The sequence below is a fragment of the Phyllopteryx taeniolatus genome, chromosome 7 (assembly GCF_024500385.1).
Source record: "Phyllopteryx taeniolatus isolate TA_2022b chromosome 7, UOR_Ptae_1.2, whole genome shotgun sequence".
Taxonomy (NCBI): Eukaryota; Metazoa; Chordata; class Actinopteri; order Syngnathiformes; family Syngnathidae; genus Phyllopteryx; species Phyllopteryx taeniolatus.
In genome coordinates, this window is record NC_084508.1 from 24,420,087 (window position 1) to 24,444,215 (window position 24,129).

Sequence of the window (24,129 nt, forward strand, 5' to 3'; positions counted from 1 at the left end):
GAGAGTACCGCTAGAGGCGAGTGTACCGCTACAGTGTCTGTATATATATATATATATATATATATATATATATATATATATATATATATATAGTATTTTACATACCACTAGAGGGAGCCTGTGTAACACTAGTGATAAGTGCACCACACTTTGAGAATCCCTGGATTAGAGAACAGAGAAATCAGAGTGAGAGAACGAGTGCAGAGAAAGGCCGGCTTGCCAAGGGAGAGATGCTGAAATAAACATGAGAGCAAAGCAGATCAACCGCATTTATATGTAACAGTATTCACACAAGCGTGCAGATGCTACCTACCAAGCAACAAAATGTTCAGCTCAAGAAACATTCATAGCTGCAGTGACAGTCATCTGCAGCTGCAACATCCTTGTGAACACTTCTGGGCCCAGTGCTGTCATCTTGAATCTGATGAGGGCCAAGAACTCCTGACAGAGTGCGATCTGATGGTTGGGAGTTTGTGATTCAAGCACTGACCGTTTGGCTCTCTGGATGGTGGTGATGTCACTTCTCCTTCTCGACATTAGGCTCCACTCCTGTTCCTGCTGAACTGAGCCAGTTTTTAGTTCTAACACTGATACCAGTTCAGTAGGCACGGGAGGGCACAGCCCACTAGGTGCTTTGGTGTTGCCAATAGTAGGCTTGCTAAATTTGACAAGATTTAAATAATTCAGTCAAATATAAAAACAATAGAAAACTGCCTGAATTATATGCTGTTAATGTACAACTGCTACGCGACTTGTAACAGACATTTGGTACCTTGGTCTGCATGAGGCCTGACTTCAACTCTTAGGTGGGAGTTTGCAATTAAAAATAATAATAATAATAACTTTTAGTCATATTTGTTAAAACCGTCATTATGAGACAAAAAAAAAAAACCAATATAACATAAAATATTTACTTTAAGTGTTTCAATAACAGTCCATGACTCATAAAGTGATTTTCTGGGGTAACGAGGTAACAGGTCAGGTAATTGATACATCGTATGTCACGCCTTCTGTCTCTAATCGGTTGTTTATCCCCGGGAATGGTGGTTTCATGTAATGTGTATCAAATTAAAGGCACAAAATGTGGCGAAAGATCATATTCATCATATACTACTCCATCCATCCATCCATCCATCCACCTTCTTGCGCTTATCTAGGGTCAAGTCGCGGGGGCAGTAGCTTAAGCAGGGAAGACCGGAGGCATCCTAACAAGATGCCCGAGTCATCTCATCTGGCCCCTCTCGATGTGGAGGAGCAGCAGCTCGACTCTGAGCCCCTCCCAGATGACCGAGCTTCTCACCCTATCTCTAAGGGAGAGCCCGGACACCCGCTCCATTATTCCCACACTTGTGAAAAAGTCCCTGAGATACCGAACTCCTCCGTTTGGAGCAGCATCTCATTCCCGACCTGGAGAGGGCACTCCACCATTCTGTGACTGCTTCACACTCGGTTGCAAACCGCTCCAGCAAGAGCTGAAGAAATCATCACAACCATATAATCTGCAAAAAAGAGAGACGTAATACTGAGGGCATCAAACTGGACCCCATCCACGCCTCGGCTGTGCCTATAAATTCTGTCCATAAAGGTTATGAACAAAATCGCAGACAAAGGGCAGCCTTTGCTGAGTCCAACCATCACAGAAAAATAATCCAAATTACTGGATTATTTGCAGACCAAAGATCTGATAACGCTTGTACAGGGACTGAACAGGGGGCTTGGTACCCCAAATTCCCAGAGCTCCAAACACAAGACTCCCCAAGAGACATGGTCGAATGCCTTCTCCAATTCCACAACCCTGCTGAGGGCCTATAGCTAGCCCACTGTTGCACAGCCAGGAAAAACCCCCACACTGCTCATCCTGAATCTGAGGTTTGACTTTCTGAAGGACTCTCAACTCCAGAACCCCTGAATAGACCTTACCAGGGAGGCTGAGGAGTGTGACCCCCCTATAGTTGGAACACACCCTCCGGTCCCCCTTCTTAAAAAGGGGCTTCAGCACCCAGATCTGCCAATCCAGGGGCACAGGTACCTATGAACCAGGACAGCCCCAAAACATCCAGTGCCTTTAAGAACTCCGTCAAATCATTACGACTCTTTTAACAAATATGGCAAAAGGTGATTTATTTTTTGGTTTTTGCACACTCCCTTTTAATACTACCACAATCACATAATAATTATAGAAACCATTAATATTATTATTATTATACAAAAACACAATATAGTATAACGGCACACAAGTGTGCCTCTGGAGCAGGTCAATATCAATCGATCACATAATATTGGTTCAAGAGCAGCACAGTAAATTAGTGGTCAGCACATCCTCCTCACAGTCAAAAGGTTGCAGGGTCGAATCTAAGCTTGGTTTTTCCAGGTACTACAGCTTCCTCTCGTAACCAGTTAACAGTTGTAATATAACAATAATTTTTAGACTAGTATGTGAAATTGGATAATAATCTCTCATGGCACACTAAAGTGCTGTGGAACAGTGGTTGGAAATCAGTGGTATATTGTGATGTTTTAACCAACATCATGTCCTCAACTGATTTCTCTCGTTGACATTTTGGCTGGATGACAACATCTCAGTATTCATTTCAGCGGGTATTGTGATGTCAAGTTACATGTAATACTGGAAATATCTTCAACCATTGATTTTCTAAAGCCTACGCGGCTGGCAGAATGCAGCAACAATGGCTCCACGGATGAAGCAACTGTCTCAGGTTGACCTTTTATTGTTTATCAGAGAGAGCCAATGCTATCACTGTTACCCAACATTCCCCCCACATTACGACATATGTTCCTGTGTTAGACCGGAGCGGATTTTTAAGCCTCTCACAGCTGGCGTCAGAAATTCCTTATGGGGGTCAAGTAACCATATTGATTTTAGTACAATAAAAGAGAACATGGAAATACAAGGAGCCATCGTCGAAGGAGATCTAGGCTCTTGCATGCACTAAATAATTTATTAGCCTGCGGATAAGAAGCTAAAGATCATTACTCAGACAGCCTAGCTGCAACAAGACAATTTATGTTCATAAAGGGAATGTTTGTTCATAGTACTGAGTCCCTGCTCCTGCAGGTTTTGAGAAAACAGTAGAGTGGAATTTAACCTAAATCTTCGGTAAATCAATACTTCATCATTTTGCGATGCCACCATAGAAGGGTACCAGTGATGGCAAAGTGGAAAAGTAATAGGATGAAAACTAATAAACATAGAAATGCAACTTATTGTGACATGGGAAAGAAGCTGGCTGCTCAATACAATATGAGCAATATTATAATCCATCCATTTTCTATCGTGCTTGTCCTCATTATGCCTAGATCAGACTACAGGATTTTAGCCCCGATAACATAACGGGGCCGAGTATCCAGATCGTGCTGGACAAATTTTGTTGGGAACGACAACATTTCTTGTAGTGTGACATAATCCACAACCAACGATTTGGCCCTACGATAGCCTGACGACGGCAAAATGAAAAGTCAGATTTTTTTTTATATCTTCCGTGTAGTGTGACATAGCAACGACAACTCTCCAACAGCGCACCTCGACATCGACCATTAGGATTGTGTATGTGTGACCGCCGCTTTGCCTACCGTGCTTGCCGTTGCCAACATACATGGTCGCTGTTGTCAACATTTATTCACGCGCATGAACCAATTTACTGAACCTTTACCGAACCGAGCATGAGTCAACATTTACATACAAACGTTAGTGCTAGCACTACCTTGCTCGGCTACATAACATTATGTTGCCTGCTTGCGAGCCGTATTGTATTAAAAGTACGTGAACATACCTCAAGCTCCTCTTGAATGGACAGGACACTCCCGAGCACTGGTGACCACACCACACTTTTCTTCGTTTTGTTCTTTTGTTCTTCCCAACCTATTGGACGTGGCATCTGACTTCACATTGACGGTGCTCCTGAGTTGAACATTTTTCAACTCGAGGCGCAGCGCGACTCGACTCAACACGACCTTCCGTCAACGCGCCATCGCAACATATACCCCATTACTCTGGCTTCCTCCCATATTTCAAAAACTTGTATGTTAGGTTAAATGAGATTGTGCATTGTCCATAGGTGGGAATATTTTTGTCTATATGTGTCCAATCAGCTGGGATAGGCTCCAGCTCACCCACAACCTAAATGAAGACAAAGTGCTATTGAAAATGGTTGGATGGAACATTGCATTAAATAACGAATGCAATATTTTAACCTATTTCGTTACATTTGCTTGCCTGATTTGATTACAGCAGAATTGCAACGCGCCAGTTTCCTGTTCATTGGAGACCTGCGTGTGGCAACTTAAAACTGGCACAGCTGCCCAGAGACATCATCTCACATGAACACGGACACACCTAAACAAGTCCAACATTCAGTACCACATTCCTCCAACTGTGAAAGCACTTGTGGAGTTTTGTCATCCAACATCACCCTTAAATGCTTTAAAATATATGTGACATACATCATTTTTGTCAGATATATCCACAAATGGTGTAGAGTTGCATTTAAATCAAGTACAGCTCACACTCTGGATCACTCCCTCCCTTTGGTCTCACTCCACCTCCTTCCTCCATATCTGAGATCATCAAGTTCTTTCCATTCACCAGAACAAATCCTCTCAGTCGAATCAACCATTTCACCTCAGGCACTGAACTTAGCCACTGTGAACAAAACATAGCAGGGATCAATGCTCACCAATTAGCTAAGCTCTGTGCCTTAAGCAAGCGGTTGGGCCTCATGCGCATGCACTGGAGATTCCTCACCTTCTTTTCACATGTCAAAATAGTCCCACTCTTTTTTATGTCATGTGCATGAAGAAGAACGTGTTGCTATTTTAACACTATTCCAACATAGATTCATCAGCCACAAATAAAAGGAAGATTAGCTCAATAAAATAAGATCCAATACAAGAGCTGTACCAAAAGGTCTGCCTTTAAAAAAATAAAAAATAAAAATAGAATGGCACTGAGTAGGCCAAACATTCCTGAACAGCAGTATCAAAATACTATTAAACTCCAGTCCTGTTGGTGGCAGTAATGCACATGCCAAATTGGGTGAAAACTGCCACACACAACCACACTTTTCACCACACTTCCATCAGCTGGATTTGGTGGATCACTGCACAACATAAACAACAAAATAAATGTATACATAAATTCCTCCATCTGCACTTTGATCCATGAGCCAGCTCTCGATAAGGTTTTCTGGAAAGTGATTGTGTAGCTTGTGTCTAATTCTGTCAACTAACTAAAGCAAGGTACACACGACCTGACAATTGGGCCAAATTTGAACGTTTTTCCTAGCTTGTGATCAAAATCAGCCAAGAGATAGAGATAGGATGAGATAGAGGTAGGGTGAGAAGCTCGGTCATCCATGAGGGGCTCAGAGTTGAGCTGTTGCTCCTCCGCATTGAGAGGAGCCAGATGAGGTGGCTCAGGCATCTGGTTAGGATACCCGCTGGACGCCTCCCACCGGCCCCGGGGACGACCCAGGATACGCTGGAGACACTACGTCTCTCACTTGGCCTGGGAATGCCTCGGGATTCCGCCACAAGAACTGGACGAAGTGGCTGGGGAGAAGGAAGTCTGGGGTTCCCTGCTTAAGCTGCTGCCCCCGCGACCCGACCTCAGATAAGCAGAAGAAAATGGATGTATGGATAAGTCAACAACAACACAAAGCAATTATCTAACAAGAACATGAAAAGAGGGGACCAAAGGGACACAAGGGAGAGATGAGTGGATTGGCTAATCTGCCGGACAGACGGCACTAAGGAGACAACCAGTTGTACAAGACGGACGTGGGGAAACTCTAGAAGCCAAAAAAGTCCTTAAATATGAAAATAAATGCTCCGTCACACATTGTCGTTAGTTTTTAGGAAGCAAGATTACACACAAACAAAAATGGCAGACCTTTGGTACAGCTCTTGTGTTGGAGCAGGTGTAGTCAAAAATGATTTCAAAATTTTTTTTTATTATTTTTTTTTTCTTAAGTGGGCCATTGTCCAATTTTACCAATTGGGGTGAACCCGGTCAGCCGTGAGGGAGTGGAAATCCCTGGCAATGTGATTTTTCTGTGTCTTTGTGCGTCAAATCACGGTGCCAGGAACCCTCCCCACCACGGCCAAAGTCCACGGTTCTGTCTGCATCATCTTCTGTTTGAGCTTCTTGTGCTCCATCCAGCAGCTGTGACCTGGAAAACACAGACACAGGAGACCGTTAGGAATTTTGCTTTGCTTGAAAGTGGATCTGATGATGTAATCCGACGAAAGAAGAAATGGGCAGGAAGTAATACCATGTTGGACCGTGCACAGGAAGCCACCTGCTCAGTGGATTTAAATCTACGCGGGAGCCAAAAGAAGTTTGTGAAAATTAAACACAAAATACTGTACAATGGACCCTACCAAGTTACCCTAACGTCCTATAAGTCAGGTATGGGCAAACCTTTGTGCTCAAGGGCCACAGTTGATTTTTAAATGGGCTGATGACAAATGGGCTACATTCTAAAAAAATAAAGGTTCTACATTAGTACTTATTTTGTTTGTACACATAGGGGGACCACTTTTAGGTGCCCATTGTTAGTGGTTCTATGAAGAACCAGTCATTACCAAATAGTTCTATATAGCACCAAATGGACCACCGGTTTCTTGGATATTAAACTCCACTTCTGTGGTCTATTAACCTCTAAACAACTCCATGGTGCTGTATAGAATCATGGGTGCTATATCGAACTATTACATTTCTAAAGAACCAGTAATGAACCCCAAAAGAACCCCAATTGTATATAATAGTGCTATGTAGAACCTCTAAAGTACTTTTATTATTTTTAGAGAGTAAGTCATTCATAAACCAGGTTAAAAAAAAGCAATTATTCAAATGTGAACATAAAATAGGTAAAATGGTTTATTTAAGTAATAGAATAGTAAATATTTAAATTTTAATTGTATTATTTTTATTCATATCATTATAATTAATTACCCAAATAATTAATAACATGTAAAAAAATGTAAATAATCTTACTAATACTTTTGTATTTTCAGTAAAATAGTTAATTTTTATTAATCAATTAATTATAATATAATAATTATGTTTATTTTACTAGATTACTTTTTACTATTATTAATTTTATTATTGATAATAAATCAATCAGAATCAGAATCAGAATCAGAATCATCTTTATTTGCCAAGTATGTTCAAAAAACACAAGGAATTTGTCTCCGGTAGTTGGAGCCGCTCTAGTACGACAACAGACAGTCAATTGACAGAGAACACTTTGAGACAGAAAGACATTGACCAAAAAAAAAACAGTCACTGAGCAGTAAAGGGTTGCTAGTTATCTGGTAATGCCGGTACATTTTTTTTTTTGACCAATTATTTAATAAGTGATCTAAATACTGTCAACACAAAATAAATAAAAGGGTAAATATATTTTATTTAACCATTTTTTTAGGGGGAGGAATGGCTAAATGAATGCAACAAATATTACAGGACTCTTTATAATGTAAATGCCTGGTAGGCCAGATTAAAGAACCGAGTGGGCCGCATGTGCCCCCCAGGCCATACTTTGAGCACACCTGCTATAGGTGCTACAATATGGAGTTAAACCAAAATGATGTAGCCTCAATGCAGTTTAAGTTAATAAATACTTGGTTGATAGGTGATTTTATGTTTATGTTGATAAAAATGGGCTACTTATTTACAGATTAAAATGTTGACGGTTCATATTTATAGTTAGTAACAAGTTAATAGTTTAATTCATTATTACGCATGTGTGTTTTGGATAATTTAAAATGTTTAACATTTCATATAGCTTTCATAATATTTGAGAGTATGTTGTTGCTTTTTAATATACAGTATGTACCTTTCATAAGCAGTGATCTGGGTGGTCTGGTAACATGGTAAGTAATGCAGTCAGGCAAGCATGGAGTGGAGGTACACAGTTTTTGGAGCTCGTCTTCATCCCTCTCTTTTTCTACCTCTTTATTCTCCTCATTCTTTATTTTTTATACCCTTGAAAAATGTTTTGCTTATTATTGTTTTGATTTGAAGTACACTATGGAACAGGAACAAGAGGGTCATCAGGAGGTTTAGTTTTTTCCATGGCAAAGTTGTGGATGAGGAAGGAATGATTAGCTCGTCAAGCTAAAGCTTCATTACTTAGGAAAACACAATAAGCATAGGACTAGAAAGAGTCTGGCTGATTAGTCCAATATGTGCAACATAATTAGGTCCAGGGTTCCACTCTCAGTATGGTCTTCGTATGTAGAGTTTGCATGTTCTTCCGGTGGTTGTGTGGGTTTTCTCCGGGTACTCCTGCTTCCTCCAACATTCCAAAAATGAGCATGTTGGGTTCAGTGAACACTATATCAATGGGTGTCAAACTCATTTTTCTTGCAGGTCACACTGTAGTTACGGTTTCCCTCAGAGGGCTGTTATGACTTTGAAACTGACTTATTATTATTTGTATTATGTTATGAAGTATTATTACATATTCACAACCAATTGATGGATAACTAGTTTTGAAATTTGAAGTCAAGGATAATAGTTTGTTCAGGTTTTTGTAAAAAGGGATATTGTAACAAAAAATGCTTGTCATATCTCACGTAATTGTTTATTACATATGACAATATGAAATTTTAGTACGTATTTTAGCAAGAATCTTGGAAGTTGATGCACATAATTTGCTTTCACGGGCCACATGAAATGATGTGGCAGGCCGGATCTGGCCCCCAGGCCTTGAATTTGACATCTTGCTCCGAATTGTCCATTGGTGTGAATGCCAACGCTGTCAACATAACAACCACGTGTGCTCCCACAAGTGGGTCTTCTACACGGAGGCACCCAGTCAGAGGAAACGGGGCAGTCTGAGCCAAATATGGACAAAGCGGATAGAAAACTGGGTCAAACAGAATTATCTGTCAGAAGGGCCTTTTCTGGACACTTCATTCATTCGTCTTCCGTTCCGCTTATCCTCACTAGGGTTCCGGGCGTGCTGGAGCCTATCCCAACTATCTTCGGGCGAGAGGCGTGGTACACCCTGAACTGGTCGCCAGCCAATCGCAGTGCACATACAAACAAACAACCATCCACACTCACATTCACGCCTACGGGCAATTTAGAGTCTTCAATTAATGCATGTTTTTGGGATGTGGGAGAAAACCTGAGTGCCCGGAGAAAACCCATGCAGGTATGGGGAGAACATCCAAACTCCACACAGGCGGGGCCGGGATTTGAACCCCGGTCCTCAGAACTGTGAGGCAGATGTGCTAACCAGTCGTCCACGGTGCCGCCCCAAGGTGTTTTTTGAAATGAAATTGATACTTTTATACTAAGTCCATGTTAGAAGGTCACTGTGGAGGTCCAAATAGCCAAAATACGGGACTTTTAAGTCACTTTACGTTATTTCTAGTGGGAAGGTTATGAAATTCGATCAACTTGGAATTCAACTAGACAACTTCATGAAATGGACTGTGTTCCACTTTGGAGGTTCCACTGCCTGGTTAACCCGGTCAGGACATGCAACAACTAACCAATAGGACATGATGAGAGAAGACAGAAAAGGGCAGGACAGGACAGGATGAAGGAAATGAGCAAGGCAGTGCTATTGATGAGTGGTGCAGTGGGATTCTTTTTTGCTGTCTAAATACCTGTAAGAACCTGTGAGTTGCCATGTTAATATAACTTGTGTTATTATTAGTCGTCCCAGCACAAGAAATTAAAGCCTGTCTATGGAATTTATGAATGACTGGAGGAGGACGCCATCCACTCCCCAGGACCCAGGATGGTCGCCAGCCCAACCGAAGCACCCCGACCATTCCCGAAGGGAGGGGCATGGGGACCGGACCCCCGCCCCCCACACCCAATCACCCACACCCCCCACCCAATGCGCCCCACCACCACCACCCCCCGTAGAGTATGGGGGCCCCCAGCCACCAAGATGGCCCAACGCAGAAGCCACCCAAAAACGGTCACAGCCCGCCTAAAGCCAGCCCATGTTAAGCATGAGAAAGGACGGGCGAGGGCGCCAAGAGAGGGAAGAGGAAGGCGGGGCCCCAAGGGGGGCAGGGGGGCAGACCCCCATCCCTCCACCGCCCGGAAACCGGAGGGGGGGGTGCAGGCCCCAGGAGTCCAGCCAAGAGAAATGTGAATACCCACCTCCCACCCTATTACTACTATGCTATTTTGAACTGTTCATAATTCCCTCCACCCTGAGTAAAATCCCGGTTCCATCTGAAGAAAAAGAGCCCCAAGGCATGATGCTGTCACCACCATGCTTCACGGTAGGTGTGGTGTTCCTTTCGTGATGAGCAGTATTGTGTTTGCGTCAAACATACTTTTTGGAATTATGGCCAGGCAGTTATACTTTGGTTTCATCAGATCATATCTCAGTTTCGCATGTGTTTGGAAGATTTTGTTTTGCAAAGTCAAATATTCCTGTTCCATTGGCAGATAATGTTGTTTAATTTAAGTAATATATTCCTCATTTCATTATGTTTTCCTTTTTGCAGTGAATCACCTTTGCTGTAGGCAATAGTCATTAAGATTGAATAAGTTAAGTCTGCTATTTTATTGTTGCAATCTTAATATCAAGTTCTTAACTTTCTTTTTTTCCTCTGGTATGAAAGTTAAGAATTTTAAAATATTGCTCATAACATTTCTGTACAGTTAAGGTTTTATGATGGCAACAGCTTGACCTTGGAATGTATTATTTCAGTCTAATTCTGTATTTGTCAATTCTATTGCCCTGGAATTAGTGACTAAATAGTTGTGTAAATATCCAATTTAAGTGAAGGAGGAGATTATTTGACTATTTCTATGTATTATATAAATATAATGTTATAATGAGAGAAATAATCGCTTCAAAAATCCTCATTGACACTTTTATATTTAACACAGAGTAGTGATTAAATTATTAAATTCATATGTACAAATTAAGTCTGCCGTAAAATCTTTTTCGCATTTAGATTATTTCCTACTATAATAATTGCTGCCTTATCTCCCTGTCTTTTCTCGGCTGTGTGAAACAGTGCAAGTCTGACTGGGTTATGACACTTTTTTTTTTTTATATGCGCTTAGATAACCAGGAAAAGCCAGCTAAATAAAATGTCATTTTGAAGAATCATTAAAATTGTTTTTGAGAATATTTTGTACATCGGTGTTAAAAATCAATATGGCTATTGTCCAGTTATGCTTTTGTAGAGTACCCTCGCTATCATTTGTGTCAAAAACAAAGAATTCAATAAGTTTCTTAGTGTGTGTTTGCCTGACTTGGCTGACTCCCCCTGTCCAGTCTCCGCTGTGTGGAGTAGGCGAGACCTCTGCCCCACATTGCTAAGCATTATCTTACATGGCTTGCACGTACCAATGTTTATTGTTCTCCTACTAGGCTAGTGGGGGTTTACAAATTATCGGGCCCCACAAATTCCGCCTGACAACAAGAGTCCGTGCAAACATGCCACATGACCAGGAAACTTTGGTTGCTTACAATTTCTAATCTTATGTCGATTGATGATTATATATTACAATTTACAGTGTCCTCGAAACACGTATCTGTGATTTTCATTTCTTTTGATTTCTTTTAGAAATATTACATACTGATAATTGTTCTAATTTTGGTTGCGATAATGGCGATATGAAATGTTCCTATTAAGTTGCTCTCTAGCTCAGCAAGACTAACCATGAATAACAGTATTCCATGTTACTCTGCTTTTGTTCACATGAATTTCAAGGCAGGTTTGCAGTTGGTCTCAGGAAACATAATTTGCCTTCTAATGGAGCCTATTATTCTAAAGTAGGCGCAAGTTGTGAACGTGTAATGTCATTCGTGCAACCTGGAGGAAGTGCTGGTAGTCCCAAACGGAGTCGATCTAACATGCATGGTGACGAGTGGCATTAAGTAGTGTCAAAAATGAACCTAATACATCCAAGTGTGGTAGTGGGCATTTTCTTAGTGCTCTGTTGCCTCGCCCTTCTTTATGTTCACCTCCTGAAGTGACAAGAAATAAGGATTTGGTGAAAAGCACTTTCTCATGTAACTCAACACTTGTTGTCTGGCATGCCTGGTCAGTGGTGGAAAGTAATGAAGTAAATACTTTGTGACCGCACTTCAATATTTATTTATTTTTATGACATTTTACTCTTATTCCCTACATTTGAAAATAAATTTTAGTACTTTCTACCCCCTACTTTGTCAAAATAGGCTGGGTACTTTTTTTCAAGCAACACAGATGACAGCACAACATAAAAAAGTGAACTGCGGTTGAGATTTTGATTGATTGACTGATTGATTGATTGATTGATTGATTGATTGATCGATTGATTGATTGAGGTCAGCAGATGCCAGCGTCACGTGATGACCAGGCTAAGTTCGCTCATTAGCCAACACGCAGCTCGTTGACTGCATCACAATTAATCAATGAAGGAAACTGTTTTTTTAGTTGTTTGTTTGTTTTTCTTATTATGCCAAGTTATCAAAATGGGTATTGTTGTAAATGGCAGTAAAAATTCAGTTTTACTTTTTACTTCTATACTTATTCAACTCAGAGTATATACTTTTAAACATTTAGTTGAATAAGTACTACACAGTAGTAATAAGTAGCATAAGTAGTTAGTAAGTACTATTTTTTTACACAAGTATCTGTACTTTTACTTAAGTAATTTTGCCACCACTGTGCCTTGTTTTGATATACACTATGTGCTATGGTATACTCTGACAGACAGACCAAGATCTGAATCCAGTGACGTCACCGTGCATGTCACACTAATCTCACTGTGATATGTCATCCTGCTCTAACAAGTGTTGAGATGGAGGGAATATAAAAAAAGGCCCTGTTCAAACCTGCCTGGATAACAAAAAGTGTGAACGTGCCAAAGGCTGTAAAAAAAAAAAGAAAGAATGAAAAGAAAAAAGAAATGAAAGAAAGAAAATCTGAAAATGGAAAATACATGACAAAATATTAAAATGTATGAAGTTGTTTTTTTTTCTAAAGTAACTTGTTTTAGGGTGCTACTATGCTCCAGATTATAAGGATATTGCAGGTCAAATAGAGTGTTTATGACATTTTTATATTCACACCAACATCACAGTGTGTATGCGTGTGTGCCTGCGTGTGTGCATGTTTGTGTCTGTATGTGCATGACTCTTGTGTCACTGGTTAAACAAGCACACACACTTGCAATACATTAGAGGCTTTTGTTAACTGATCTTAATTTATAATAATTACATTTCAGAATGAGATATCATTATATTATACAAAGGACTATCACAACTATGCTGCAAAGAATAAAGACAACAAAGTCATAATATTGCAAGAAAAAAAATCATACTATTGAGAAAAAAAGCTAGAACTTCGCAAAAACATAAGAATCTGAGTATTAAGTCAAAACTGATAGAAGAATAAAGAATTTGGCCAGGAAGTAAGTTTAATCATGAGAACTTTTAAAACAAGACAACAATATTAATTTATGTAATATTAAGAGAAGCGGCGCAGAAAATGGATGGATGGATGATGTTACAAGAATGTCATAATATTCAATTATAATGTCATGTACTTCACTGCAGTACCGTTTTTGGAGCCTGGATGGCGCTTTGCATCCTCTCGCCCTCTCGCCCTCTCGCCCTCTCTCTCTTCCCTCAGCACCTTCCTCAAGCCGCACACCTGTCTCCAATCAGCCCTCATCACCACCTCCATATAAAACTGCCTATTCCCGGAAATCCTGGCCAAAGTATTACAGTTTTTGACTCCTGTGTCTCTCCTTGTTCTCAGTGTTCCTGATCCACGTCATTCCTGCCGCCAAGCCAGCCACCTGTCCTCACCACCGCCTGCCAACCCACCAAGGACCACCTCCTTTACCTTTCCTAAATAAACTCTTCATCATAATCTATCTGCCTCCGCCTGCTTTTAGGTCCAGCACCTCTCCATACGTGACATGTAATAATAGGAGATAGTTGAGTTTAATTCATTCCGTGATCATGCTCGTAACTCTAAACAATTGTATCTCAAATCATCTTTCCCAATTAAAATTCATTTTAATAATGATAATTGTGTGTGTGTGTGCCTTGGCCCCTCAGTAGCAGGAAAATACAGGCATACTGATATACATGGAGATGGAAGAAACACAACTCCTTAGTAAATGCAGTAATATTAGTCATTTTTCGATGAGGCTAAAGAATATATGCATGTGAATATTGTTGTCTATGTGTCTACATATGTTTCTCCACTGTTTGTGTTCATATATCCATTGCCTGCTCTAAAGGGTTATAACACCGTGACACCGATGCTTTTTGTAAGCTCATCTGAAGCGTTTCGCCTCGTTTGTTAGCATTAAGCTAAGTGGACTTTCTTAAGGCAAAGCATTGCGGTTGTTTTAAATACACAATGTGCAATTCTCTTTGTTTTCAGATTAGCTTGTCAATAAACTGCAAGGGAGAGTGACATTAAACTGTTTGAAGCCTCTTATTTGAATAATTGCCTACTAAATAATAATCTACCAAACTACTGCTTGTTGGGAAGTGAGTTGAGTTCACTGCCAAGATACAGAATCAGAATCAGAATCATAATCATCTTTATTTGCCAAGTATGTCCAAAAAACACACAAGGAATTTGTCTCCGGTAGTTGGAGCTTTCACAGCATGCATATCTCAAATTTTTGCTCGTAAATCAAGGCAGAAAATTGGCCGAACGACAGCTCGTATCTCGAAAAACATGAAACTCAAGTCACTCAAATCTCTTGGCACCTATGTAGTTTACTTTGACTTATACTGTAATGTGAATTTTATGTATCCACTATGAGGATACTCGTACTCTTTATCCTCCCTCGGGCTCCTTTATTCAAACAGTTTGTCCACTGCAACAACAGTAAATAATTAATAATTTTGCATTTTATAGACATTATGCGGCGGCACGGTGGCCGACTGGTTAGAGCGTCAGCCTCACAGTTCTGAGGTGCGGGGTTCAATCCCTGTCCCCGCCTGTGTGGAGTTTGCATGTTCTCCCCGTGCCTGCGTGGGTTTTCTCCGGGTACTCCGGTTTCCTCCCACATCCCAAAAACATGCATGAATTGGAGACTCTAAATTGCCCGTAGGCATGACTGTGAGTGCGAATGGTTGTTTGTTCCTATGTGCCCTGCGATTGGCTGGCAACCAGTTCAGGGTGTACCCCGCCTCCAGCCCGATGACAGCTGGGATAGGCTCCAGCACGCCCGCGACCCTAGTGAGGAGAAGCGGCTCAGAAAATGGATGGATGGATGGATAGACATTATGATGTCTCTCCTCATTATTTAAGAAGACGAAGTCTAGTTTTAGTAGGCAATTGTGTTACTGCATATTAAATAGACATTACAGTTGTTTTGGCGAGTCAGGACTTCATTATTTAGCTCATTCGATCTCCCTGTCTGCATTCACATGTGACTGATGAAAGGAGCAGCCATTTTCACATTAACAAAAATCCACTTTGCCATGACTTAATGCAATTTGGCCTTCAAGTCGTTTCATGCAAAATCGAATAAGTCATTGGGAACCTAAGCAGATTTGAGTCGGCTTTGGGGATTTTGTCTGAAAATGTAGCTGAAAGCTTGGTTATCTGTAGAGGGCTCACCTCCCCCAAGAACAATTGAGATATGAAAAAATGATCTGGCTTTAGTGCTTTGTCAGAAATCGATGATGATGTATGAGAAGAAGTGGCAGAGGTGCACTGAAGCCTGCTTTAAGCTTATCTCCTTGCAAATCTGATAGCGGTGGCTGTATTGGCTATTAGCTAATGGCTAGAACCCGAGAAGGCCAAGAAGGCAGGCCAGTGGGGAAGAAGGAGTGAGAAAGAAGAATGGAAGAGATTATGTTTGTTTGTTCGAAAGTCAATTTAGGTGACGCAAGAGTGCAGGAGAGAAACAGCAGCATCAGTTACCGAGTTCATCTGAGGACACCTGGACATTCCACCTATGGGAAGTTTTGCCCACATTAAAAGCATAACTGTAGGGATAGCAGATTACCCATTATATAAATTATGAGTGCATTCATTAAAAATTTGGAAATGCATTTTTAAAATTATTATTATATACTGTAGTATTGCATTTAGATAGATAGATCATTATTGCATAAAATAAATGATGCTAAATTATGAAGTTTATTTTGTTTATGTATTTATTTATTTATTCATTCATTCATTCATTTTTTTACCTGTTCTGTTCGGATGCTTGGTCATGCAGAATGGAGGATATGTATACCTCTTTTAAAGGAAATGCTTATGGTTATTTATACTGTGATGGATAGTTATTGTAAAATGCATTCAGACAGTATTAGTTTTGAGGTGACAGACAGAAAGAAAAGAGAGACGAGAGAAATAAAGGTGGAACTGTAGCAATATAAAAAGGTATATGACTATAACGATGTTACATCATCAGGTTCGAGCTAGTGTAAATTATGTAGTCTGGAAATGTAGTGCTACACCCTGTGAAGAAGGGACGCAATGAGTAGCAAATGGGACAGGAAGGGACAGAGCAGAACAGGCAGGACAGGGGTAGTGAGTCAAGCAGTGGTACCGGCGTGTTGTCAGAGTGGCTATGAAGTACATAAACACCTGTAGAAACTGAGTGGAAGTGAGAGGACAGTCCAGAAAGGTAACAAGTCATCAAGGTTGTGTATAGCAATTAGGTAGTGGCCCCATGGCCCAAACCAAAAATCTAAATCACATGGACGTGTGTCTACGGACACATGCCAATGAATCAACATTGACAAGCATGCACGTTAGTCATCACTAAGTATCCCAGAGTTGCCGTGCGGGCACAATGGGTACGGGCAGAATCGGTCATCCATGACACACCCAGGGATCCAGGGAGCGCCCCGACCGGCCCCCAAGATGAGGACGTAAGGACCCCATTGCCAACCCCCCGCACACCACCACTCCCAGGAGAGCAAGAGGACCCCACGCACCAACGGCACCCACCGTTGGAGCCAGCCACTGGCCCGGCCAGAGGGCAACTGGCCCCTCCCAAGGCAGCCAGCTGACTTCACTAGAAGGGCACTGGCCCTAGGAATCGTGCCATAAGCCTAGTGTCAACCTATCGCCCAACCAAACATTATGATTCCCAACTGGCAATCATTATCCGTGCACAGTGAACATGGCCCTTGTGAAATGTTATTTATGAAATTATTATTGCATTCACAGAGCTGGCAACCTATAGAAATTCACTTCCAGAACAATTTGTCCAAATTTGTCAGAATTTCCATATTTTCAAAACGTTGTCAAAAACATTACCACAGGACAGTTATTGCTGTATATTATGTAATAGGATAAAATAATTCTGCATTTTGTTCCATTGCACAACATAATAATTATTTTATAATCGTAATCATTAAGAAATTATGGTTTCAATATTTTTCATTTGAATGTTTTTATTGCATCAACCTTGTAATGGCAGACACAGTTGCAGCCTGAATCAAAGTAATTTCTCGTTTAAAATACGCGACCATGTATAATACGCACCCCCAAAGTAGACCTCAAAATTCTGGAAAACCCTTCTACCGCTGTATAATGCCTTTTTACAATGCATTATTTTGCTTCTACCCATATGATCAAAACATGAAGTACTATCTGTATTTTGTTAGTTTTTTCAAATAATTAATCTGAAGTTAAGCACTTTATTTGAACACATAATACTTTCATTTTATTAACTTGCTCTTATTTTTGAAATTCACAGCACTACTTTTATTTAGTAAATGAGAAAGCACACAGCTGTGCTCATAAGTTTGATTACCCAGGCAGAAATTGTAAGATGGGTACAATTCTTTAAAGAAAACATGAAGGGCCATGCGAAACTAATTAATTTTATTTTAATGGGATTCAAATTAAACTGTCAAGCATTTCAGAAAAGCATTATCATTAAACAAAACATAGCCATTAAGAAAGTAATGATGGTTGTTGTTCAGTCATCACTTGTATTTAAAAAAAACAATATTTCACAAATTCTGCCAGGGTACGTAAACTTATGAGCACAACTGTACATATATGGAGTCATACGATGAATAGCGTCGGTGTCACAGTGTTATAACCCTTAAAACAACGTATGCTTGCGCACAAATGGTGGACAAACATGTGCATACAGATAATACAACAATATCCATAGGCATCTATTCTTTATCCTTAGCGAAGAATGACTAATATTACTGCGGCTTACTGAGGAGCTGAGACCGGTACAGTATAGCTGTATTATACTGCCTCCAGGTGGCCAAGATGCACACACCAGAAGGAACAGCACAATTTCCATTAAATTGAAGAAGAAAATGTGGCAAAAACTGTTTAAGTTCTTTACACTCTGTTTAATTATGTCATTACTGTATGTTTTTATAAAGTACAATTTGATAGAGTGTGATTTTCCACATCAAAAATCACATTAGAAACATTTTTGTTGGGTTTTTGGGAGGTTTGAACAGATTAATGGCTTTTTTATTCATTTCATGGGGGAAATATGATTTGCGATACAAGCTTTTTGAGTTACAAGCATGGTCATGGAATTAATTACACTCGTATCTCAAGGCACCACTGTATTATTACATTATTAATAATAGTAGTAGTTGTAGTAGAGTGATATTTGTTGTTATTATTGTAATTTATTTGATATTGATGCATTCATTAAATTATGAGTAGATTTGACGGCTTCAGAGAGTCACTCTCAGAAGAAGCCACCCAGTTCAATACTAGAGGTATGAGGAAAATGCTTTCACAAGCCTTGTCTTCCAACTACGCTACATTTGCATTGTTTGCCAAAAGTCCTCAGGTTAAAGTTGTAAAAAAGTCCAACAGAAGCAAGAGACTGATTGTTGAGATCATTTGTGTTCATGGCGTATGTAAGGAAGTCAAGGGCGTGTCACAGTGTGACCTCGGTGACCGACGCCCAGGCTCCCTCCCACTCCAAGCATGCCATCTCTGCACAAACTGAGGCCTGTCTCCCCCCCCCACACACGCAACCACATAGCTTCAATTGGCCACTACCGCTGCTGTGTGTGCGGCTCCCACAAAAACAAAACAAAAACAAAACAGCTAGGCGTAGCTCGACAAACCTGATTATGACATTAGTTAAGGGATGCTTGATTTTATGCTTTATGCGGCGTTCACTAGCTGGAGTTCCCCCCTCCCTCATACAAGTGAGTGCTTATGTGCGTGAATAGGAATGTAAAAAGTGTCACTCGTGCAGCGACAATGCAGGCTGTTTACAACTTGGTTGCTTGTAAAAAGTAAATATGGACCAGTAGGGGTCTATCAAAGCCCCCTTCATTTTGATCCTGGTTCCCAAGGCTTTTAAATGAGCGCTGTAATTGCTTTTGCCTCTGTTTAACATTCTCCGCAGAGGACGCATGGACGGCCTGAAAGAATCAGGACAATCAGATTGTAAGACACGACCCACTTTAAAATAAGTAAAGAGCAATCAAGAAAATATATTGTTAAAATAGCTTTTGAAAACATATGTATATCATGTTTCTAAACATGACTATGCATGCTTATATGTTACAAAATTTCACTCATCTTGTCACTGATCTCTCTTTTAAGGAAAGTTCCTTAGCTAATTAATTCGGTGTTGGACCTTGGCATGGCTTGGAGTTGTACCAGATACAAAAACATACCAGGTCCAAATCAATTTGAACTGTCTGAGAGCGTAACTCATTACGTCAACCACACCTCCACAAAACGCATGAGTAATTGACGCAACCCACAAATATTTTAAAACTGTCTATTCTGTAAATGTGATCCCAAAACAGTTTAATATGATTAAAAACTCATCTTACAACATTAGCCTTCAAAAATAAATCCTTTCCAGATTATTTGAATTCTAAAAAATTCCCCTAAAGTGCACGTGTACATGCACATGCAGCAAAGACTCTCCTATATTTCGCTAACAACCCAAGTTAAACTAAGCTGCTCCCTGACATACGTACAAAGCCTGTCTTTCAGCCGAGATGTCGACATAGGTCCTTGAGACAATTCCTATTTAGGCAGGGCTGCGCTGAAGAAAAGGACACAATTATAACATTTCTTGCACACGTCTGTTAAGATGTTATTTTCCAAGTAAAACCTTGCATGCATGTTCAATATTTCACTGTACAGGGTGTCCTCAGTTTATGACGAAGTTATCCTCCTATCAGGGGTTGAACGAGTGCAACTTTTTTGTAATCGACTACAATGTAATGAAAGTCGAGTCAAAGCATATTAATGTATGACGTCAATAATATTTTTTCAACACAGTGTAGCGTTCCCCAATCTTTTTTGCGACATGGATGTGTTTCACGTAAAGACACATTTTGACAGACCGGCATAGAAACAAATAAAAACAAATTATTAAAAATACAACTCATTAAGGCCTTTTCACACCGCACTTGGCAATGCAAATGGCGCCTTCGACTTTACCATTCATTCTCTATGTGCTGAGGGGGCGGCAGCGTGGTTTACGGTCCCGCGGGATGTACGATTTGAGAGGGATGTCACGTTGATGTCAGAAAGCTCCTTCAATGGGAGAGGGGTTGGCGGAGTGATTTCCGTGTACTTCTTTGGAGGGACTTGTACTGGGGAAAATGGACGCTTTGATAAATGCAGTGTCTTTGTGTCCCGAACTTTAGGATACAAGAGAAAATGCATACCGTGACGTATATAAAAAGGCACAGCGATGGCGGGAGCTTTCCTTTGCAAAAAAGTTGTTAAACTTTTCAAGTTCCTTCAACTTGCTAAGGTGCAGTCTACTTCTCCAGTAGGAAAACTTTCCTGTTTACCTCCTGGTAGGCTGCTACATAAGCACTTCCAAATTTGGGCATGCTGGACCGGGATGCCTTGGTCCTTGCTGCTGTGTCGCGCGGTACCTTTCACACTGAGCGAATACGGTGTGAAAAGGCCTTTAGGCTGAATGTACTTGTAATTGTTGTAGGTTGGAGGAGCTATGCATTTTTCTCTTCAAAGAGCTAACCAGTCTCATCTTGTATTCCATAGCATGGCATGTTATGAGACGCAACATCGTAGAAAAGCTAAAGTTCTGTATGACTGTTTCTATTTTACTTGTAGTTTTATTGTATTTGGTGAGAGTTGTTGTCCATGCATTTTTAGACACAACATCATGACGACAAAGATAGAATCCCTCTGGTATGAATCTTTAAAGACGAGCTGATCGGAATAGCTAAAGTTTGCAAGGCTAACCGCTATTATCACCTACAACCAGCTTATTTTCGTACTCTCTGACACGTGCAGACCGGTGATGACTATGTCGCCTTGTTGGCCGGACATTTCACTGCTCCACGGAGCGTTGTCGTCCAGCGAAAGCAGCAGACGGGCGAGTCGATTGGAAGACGAGATGATAAAAACATGTGATTAGTGATTAGTTGACTTCAAGCTTTAAATGTCAATGCAGAGAAGTAAAGTTGATGCATCAACTAGCCGACTAATCGGTTCAACACCTAACTCCTACGGCTGCAATGTAACCCGAATCACTTAGTATGCCTGAATGTGGTCTAGTCTATCACTAACCTACACTAACACAGTGAAGTCATAATTACAGTAAATATTTGTAAGAAAAACAAACAGATACACACACACACACACACATCTAGACCATTTATTCTTCCACCACTGCACAAACTAGTTCAACGTGCACCGTTGGTAGCCTCAAAATATTATATGCCGGTGCAGTCGTAAACCGAGGACCCCCTATTACTTTTTAATACCCGTCCGCGAGCCACTTTCGGGTCCTGACCCAGCAGTTGAGAATCTCTGATCTAAAAGACAGCAGCGAACATTGCAAGCAAACTGCTAGACAAGGAAAGAAAGAGGGAGAGGCCGTGTGGACAGTCAAAGAGATGAACAACAAAGCAGTGTGGAATCATGCAGGTGCATTGGAGTGGGAACACATGAACCCGAACTTGATTGATGACAGGAAAATTAGCAACCCAAATAACAAATATGTGTCTTCACTCTTCTTGGGACAACGCCCTCGTCCACATCTGCTACAGTAACACAGTGTACTTGATACTTTTTATGTGATTATTTTTTTTTTTAGCACTACGGACCACAAAACCCACAAGTAAAGCAGTGCAATATGTTCTCAGTGTTTGCCTTTCTCGAGGCATTATTGTCAGGGTCAAAGCTGCTTGTAGTGATTTGAAATAATAAAAACGCCACTTAATGCAGACTGATCATCATTTGTTTTCCAGTCTACTGTGTCTACCTTGTGCAACATGACTCTTTCAAATGGGAACAACACAGTGATTTCACTGCAGAGCCAGATACAGCCTTGGAGCATGCTCAAATATTTCAAGTATTTGTTCAAGTGAAGAAAAAAAAAAAAAAAAGGTTCAGTGCACTTAACTTTTTGGCATCAAGTTTGTCAAACTAAAACTAATTTTCCGAACACAAAAATTAAGAACACAAACACATGACAAATGCTGGTCAAAGAAACAAGACAATAGATAAATATATAATAAGCCATGCAGACATAAAGTGTATTGAGTGGGGTCATTACAAATCCATTTTACTACATATCTTCGATTATTGTTATTATCATCATCATTCTATATATTGAATTTCACCAAAATAAGTATATTACATGACAAGTAATGATTTTAAAAAATCAAATAAATATACATCACCAAATAAAAAAGAAACATGTTTTCAGTACATACTTCTTAATATTTAAGTATTAGGGTTTTGATTTGATTTTTATTTACATGCTGCCTTCGGTTAACCACTCATTGGGAGACCAATCATCCGTTTGTATTTTTATCATTATATTTCCAAGTCCCTTTAGGGATCAGAATGGGTATGCAAATTATTAAATGTTTAGAATCGTATATCATATTAATGCACATTTTCATTATCATTATGTTTTTCTCCTATTGAAAGATATTTTTCATCATAGGGGGTGTTATAGAGTTTATCTGACGAGTGCGGCGAAATGAAAAAAACCTTATGCCACATAGTGAGCCATGCTGAACTCCAAGCAACACCAACCGAATATGGTTTCTCACCTTATAAATGGCTGCAAACAATGTTACAAAATCTTTCCTTACATGTCATCACAAGTCAAGACACTTTTACAACTCGGGAACATACCTAAAAATGGTCCAAATAGTTATCTTGAAGTTCTGTAATTAGTCCTGTTGGGGTAAATACAAATAGGCTCTTAATTTCCCTTTATTTCATTTCATTTTGAAAAAAAATCGAATTTCCTGACAATCTGCAAGAACTCCACACTAAAACTTTGAAAAGACAAATGTGAAGTTGATTAAATAGACACCATAATAAAGGAATTAAAAAGTCAGAGATAAGGGTTTGCCACTCACCGTGCAAGCAGGTTGGTCCACGCTGGAATTTAGCTGTGGTTGGACACCAAGTGGGCCCTTTGGGATGTGACCGGTTCAGTGTCTGGGTAACTAACCTTCCCGAGACCCTAGAATGACAGATGCATAAGACAACTGCCAGCGCCAATGCACATCCAGGAGTTCAAGTCAAGCTCCACATTTCCTCCGGTTCCTTCAGAACGCTCCCAAAAAATTGAGGTGTTGTCCACCCCCCAACCTTGTTCCAACAGTCTGCAGGGAGGAGAGGCTGCTGTGATCTCATATAGTTCAGACGTGGAGTTAACACACACAGCGACGCAGAAGCAGCCGGTTGGAAGTGAACAGTGCCTGCTTGCCACTGGTGTCATCTGCCTCCCTATGCCCCGCTCTCTCCTCCCTTCAAGCTTGATAAATCACACACACACACACACACACACAATGAGACTTTCAAGCACTCATCCCAAGAGAACCACTGGCCATATGAGAGTCTAGAGGCGCAACTTCTTCCTCCCTCCTTCCTTCTTTCACTCTATCCCTCCCTCCTTGCCTGCCTCTCCTCTTTCATTCCACTCTCTTGTTGTTGTTGTTTTTCACTGCCTCTGCTGAGACACCCTTATTGTGGCAATTGCATTAGCCTCCACTGAGCCAGCAGTGGCTCTTAGTGCCTAATGCAATGTTGACTCTCTCTCTGGCTGTATTTGTCTCTCTGCTTACTTATCGCTCTCCCAATGTCGATCCCTTTTACATGTGCATGTCCACATGCACACCTCGTTTTTTTCCCTCTGCGACCAGTCTCCCGTAAAAGGACACGGTCGCACTTTTTTGC

At 40.5% G+C, this 24,129-nt stretch overlaps 1 long non-coding RNA gene across 1 annotated transcript; it reads right to left on the reverse strand.

Moving 5' to 3' along the window:
• Window positions 1-256: 256 nt before the first annotated feature.
• On the reverse strand, window positions 257-23,775 carry LOC133481180 (uncharacterized). Its single transcript, XR_009789471.1, has 2 exons — window positions 23,307-23,775; window positions 257-6,188 (listed from the first exon to the last, which is right to left on the reverse strand). It is a non-coding gene; the product is annotated as an uncharacterized LOC133481180 (long non-coding RNA).
• Between the last annotated feature and the right edge of the window lie 354 nt (window positions 23,776-24,129).